Here is a 5,425-nt window from a genome sequence, read left to right as displayed (position 1 = left end):
GCGAGATGCCTACGTCCACGGGGCAAGGAGGGGGGAGTTTTTACTATTAGAAATCAAGAGGAACAAACTAGGGTTACAAATCTCTCATAAACCCTCAACAATCAACTCTCAATCTCTCCAATTGCTCCTTCAAAAACTCCTGCCTTGCATACCCTAAAAACACCCAAAGGGTATTTATACAAACCCAAAACGAAACGGGTCTGGAAACTGACCCCAGCCAAAACCGCTTCGGCGGTCGACCGCGCAGGTCTCGCAGTCGACCGCGGCGGTCGACCGAACACCAAACCGAGAGCAGAAAACAATTATAGTCAGTCGCGATCGACCGCGGCGGTCGACCGCCTTCATCTCCGAAACCCAGTAGGACTGTGTGCACGTTGGCGGTCGACCGCGACGATCGACCGCCAGTCTGTCTGCTGGTTCCTACCTGTTTTCCTGTAATTCTTCACCCGGCCCCACTGTAGATCACCCCCCCTATCCCCCCAAAAAAAAAACACAAAAAAAAACCACGCACGCGCCCAGGCACCAGTGCCCAATTGCTGATAGATCCCTATTAGTTCTACTGTTGCAGATAAGATCCTTTGTAGTATCACCCAATTGCGGGGAGACGCTGCATAGATATATTTTGGCTATTTTACCATTAAGAGGTCCATTAAAGATAAAATATTTTTCTCTTTCTCCGAGGGTAAAAGAGTCAAAAAATTCACTCAAGGATCTATCTACTGCAATAGAACCACAGAGGGTCTATCTGCAGTTGGGGCTAGTACAAGGGGTCAATCCACAATTAACCCACTTCAAAAAGAGAGTTTCCGCTTATTTATGATAGCATTAGAATGATCACCAATAGTGCTTTAATAGAAAGGAATGCAGGCAATATTTATGAGCTCGCATTTGAATATTGAAATCTCATGATTTTATCATACTGTAACGTATAAAGAAATGTTTCGAGTTCATTATAAAATTTGACTTTAGCTTATGTGAATTTTCAGCTAGGTGTGGATATCGGTTCATCGACGGTTGCTAGGGGAGTAGTGAGTCTTGTACTTGGTTACTTGACTAACCTGGTGATAGAAATGGCATTTCTGGTTCAGGTAAACTTCAGCTCTGTACCACAAGGCTTTTTTTTATTTTTTTGGGTAAAATTCAACAAACCACCTTGAACTCTGGGTGTTTGCACAAAGCTGAATTAGAGAAGATTTTTTTCACTAAATTGTCACGTCTGATGACAGCTAGACTAAGGTGTCATCTGCAAAGGGTTTTGCATAAAGCTACCATTAACTTTTTATTGGCTACATTACCAGATTGGTATTTTATTTAGATGTCTTTTACCAATAAGGCATTTTAGATAGCCAACTCTGTATTAAGGCATTTTAAATAATCCAAATGCGCAACAAGACCCAAATTTTCATCACCGGCCAATTTTCCCGCGAGAATTCATCACGTCCATGCTGCATGATCACTAAATCTGTGTCGGAGCGCTAAGCTGGAGCTTCATTAATTACGTGGCAGGGGTTAGGCAGGTCAATAACTAACCCTAAAATCCCCAGTTCTCCCAAATTGGATAATTAGCCCAAATTTTGAAGGATATTATGCGAAGTTCTCACCCTACTCAATTTGCCCATGCTTTCCCCTTATCAATTTTCGTTTAGATTCCTCCATTCGGAAATCTCCTAATTTCAAATCATGTCCAAAGTTGGCCCCAATTTGAATCTGAATCCCAAATTAAAGAGCCCCTACTTCTTTCTCCACTTCAGCAAGTCCTTACCACATCACCAACTAAAAAACGACATCAAGTGCACGCACGTGATGGGTTCTTGCTGGCAAATTGACTGCCAGTGACAATTTGAGACTTGATGCATCTTTGGATCATTTAAAATGCTATAATGTAGAGTTGCCTATTTAAAATGCCAAAAGGGCCTAAATAAAATACCAATTTGGTAATTCAGCCAATTTTTATTAAAGAAACTATCATGAATATTTTTCACTGAAGTATCATTCTTGACGAAAAGTAGGTTAAGGTGACAATTGCACTTATGTACTTTATATATCTTCTATTTTACTCTCTCCTCTCCTATTTATAAAGTTCTTCAGATCTTGTATCGCAGCCGTTAACACTGCAGCAATAATTTTCAGTAGTTTATATATTTTTTTTTAACAATTTTGAAATTTCAGAGTAGTTTTCTCTATTAAAGAATTTTATGGTCGTTTTGTGCATAACTCCTTAAATCCATGGTAATTTTTAAGTATACCCTAAATTTTGGTCATCTCCCTAATGAAATGAGCCATTTTGCAGGGAAATACCGAGGAAGAGCTCCCTGAATTCCTCCTCGGAACCTGCCGCTTGAACCACCTTGATGCTGCCAAAGCAGTATCAATACCACCATGGTGACCTTAAGGTGAATATTCAACTCATCTGCAAGGATTTAGACTGCCGCTTAAATAATCCATCCATATTTACAAAATTACGCCTATGTCTCAGTATTTGCAAAACTACTCCCTGCTCATCAACATCGGAAAAAAAAATAACCCCCTCCCCTGGTCTAACATTGTCACTTACTAAATGGTTTTATGGGTATTTTTTTCTATTGTTTTACACTTTGACAAATCAGCCCAGATCTAATCCCAAAACCTTTTGATAAGCGGCAGCGTTAGTCTGGGGCCAATTTTTCTTCCAATGGTTGATGAGTTTTGGGTAGTTTTGCAAATACTGAGATTTGGGGGTAAGTTTGCAAATATATATGGATGATTTAAGGGATGAATATACAAAACCCTTTGAATGTATCACAAAATCTGAAATTCGTTCTTTTAGCAGAGTTATTTTCCGATGATACCAGTCGTTCGAAGATCGAAAGGGGGATTTATGTATATTTTCAGAAGAGATGCTTCACTGAATGTAAATATTATTGCCTTTTGATGAGTTACCACAATTCTTTCATTATAAGAAAAGACCAAATTAAAGGGATTCAGGCAAAAGGGGTTTGTGGATTATGGTGAGATTGTTATGTTTTACCTCCACATGTAATTTTAACCGTTGTCAAAATTAAATCAAGTTGGCGTAAACAGTGGAGGAAATTTAACCATTATATATTTGGACTGTTAACTTCAAGGTGGTGAGAGATCAACTCTCTTGAAGTAGTACCCCATGTATAAAAGTTACTTTCAAGGATATAGAGATTTAAGCTGGTGATAAACTGAGCCACACTCTTTTTGAGTTTCTCTGTACTTGTTTAAGGTGTAAGATTATTGGAGCCTAGGCAAATTTTGAGTTTATTTAAACTATACATAATGAAATATTATGTGAATTGTCAATTATGTGTTTTGACCAAATTTTTTTTAATTAAAATCCTATCATTCAGTGCTTACAAGATAAAAAATTAGGCAAAAAGTGTTTTTCTGACAGATGACTTGATATTTAATTCAGAAATGTTTTAGTGACATTAATGGCCTGACTCGTTCATTTGCTGCCATTGTGATGCTTGATGAGTGGAAACAAACCTAAAGTTTATTCACAAGGAACAATAGTGCCTTGCACTTGATTTAATCACCAACTTGCATGCAGTTCTATGATATTGGGACTCAAAGCTCTTTGGATGAAAAAGATCTTCAGCCAAATCAGCTGGTCTGCTATAAACTTGTATTCAATTTAATTAACTTGGAGCTAATTGCCAAACCACAAATGATTTCTAACTCAAAATGATTCCCTCCACCAAAACTTAGAAAGAGCTAATAAAGCAGAACAGTAGATTACCACTCTATTGTGTCTCATCAATTTCCTTTAGCAAATAATTACATGCAATGATATTGAAAGGGAAGGAAAATTATATCCAAGTATAAGTCAGTCTCCCACCTTCATTTGCAGTGCTGATGCCACTGTTAACTCCCCCAAAAAAAAAAAAAAAAATCCAATGGTTTTCACAACAGCATCAGTGGTGCACTAAAAGAATTAACAACACTCTGATCTGTGTATTAATTTTCAAAATCCCTGTATTACACTGATTCAAAAGTTACTACTGAGTATCAAGCGCTGTATGCTACTCTATACGGATAAACTTAACCCTCAATCAAGGGAATATTATAGCTTGCAGTATGGACTTGATTAATGAAACAGCAAATTCTTGCTGAGGGTTTGCTTTCTTATGATGTGATATCCTCTCTTGCTCACTAAAAATAAGTTAAACACCCATCAAATGGTTAACCTAACGTTAGTCAATTAATTAACCATCACCTAACGAGGTAGGATATTCCATCCAAAAGAAATAAAAACGAGTTGGGTATACAGTTTATACTCATTGATAACCCACATGTTAGGTTAAGATGATGCAAATCTACCAATCAACAGATTGGATGAAAGATATATTTAAGGAGCACAAGCTTAAAGCTGAAGTATTCCCCTGTCAATCTCAAAACCCTATCATGATGCTTATTCCACCTACCAACTTGTATTACAAGCTGGCCATGTGAATGCTTTAATGACTTTTAACCCCTTTTCATTTAACCCTTGTTATTAAAAATTCTTTTTCTTAAGGGTGTTGCAACAGGGATCGAAAAACATATGACCCTACATGGGACATGTGAGGTGTCGGCTCCCTGTCCCATGGTGCACCGTTCATGAACAGTGCACCATGGCGACACCTCACATGTCCCATGTATGGTCCTATGTTTTTGAGTCCCTAAAGCATTTTTCTTTTCTTAATTACAAGGTTACAGTTTACCTACCCCCACCCAAAAAAAGAAGCATGCATTCTCTTAAAGATCAATAAAAACTTTGTATATTCACAATATAATTGAGTCCTTTGTTAAGATTTTTGTTCATTCTTCAATTACATTGAGCATAAAAACGGACAATCTCAACACGATTTATAAGAAACACTTCATCTCTTTGCTTGGAAACAAAATCTCCAAATAATGCTAGAAAAAGAATACATATAATGACTATAAGAATGAAACCATCAATAGTTTTTTTTTTTCTCCCCTACTAATCAATTGACTGCAAAAAGAATACAATACATCAAGCTGAAATATCTTAAAGCTAGACCCCCTAAAAAAAAAGATCATATACCCCCCTTCCTTTCTTCTAAACCTCAACCTAAGTATTCTCCACCCATTTTCCTCAATTCCTCATCTAAAATCCTAAACCCTCAAATTTCACTTTCCCATCTGTACAAAATAAGGGGACCCCACTAAAAAACCCGAAAGGAAAAAAGAAAAAACAATAATAGTAACAGCAATAAAATGACTCTCAAATCAAACTCAACACACTGAACTCCCCTCTAACTCCTCCTAATGTATGCAAGAAGGTCACAATTCTTGGCCGCAGGAGTGCACTCCGGGGACGGCGACACGGCCACCGTCTTGTTCCGCATCTCGACGACCTTCTTATGCGAATTTGAGTGAATGGTCGGCACGAACGTTGGGCTAGCGGCCGGCC

The 5,425-nt window shown here is 37.9% G+C and overlaps 1 long non-coding RNA gene across 1 annotated transcript; it reads left to right on the top strand.

The window, feature by feature from the left end:
• On the top strand, positions 552 to 3,267 carry LOC109828926. The gene is made up of 3 exons (XR_002243898.1): positions 552 to 1,088; positions 2,291 to 2,393; positions 2,810 to 3,267. It is a non-coding gene; the product is annotated as an uncharacterized LOC109828926 (long non-coding RNA).

The sequence above is a fragment of the Asparagus officinalis genome, chromosome 1, assembly GCF_001876935.1.
Source record: "Asparagus officinalis chromosome 1, Aspof.V1, whole genome shotgun sequence".
NCBI lineage: Eukaryota > Viridiplantae > Streptophyta > Magnoliopsida > Asparagales > Asparagaceae > Asparagus > Asparagus officinalis.
This window is presented reverse-complemented; position numbering and strand designations above follow the sequence as displayed.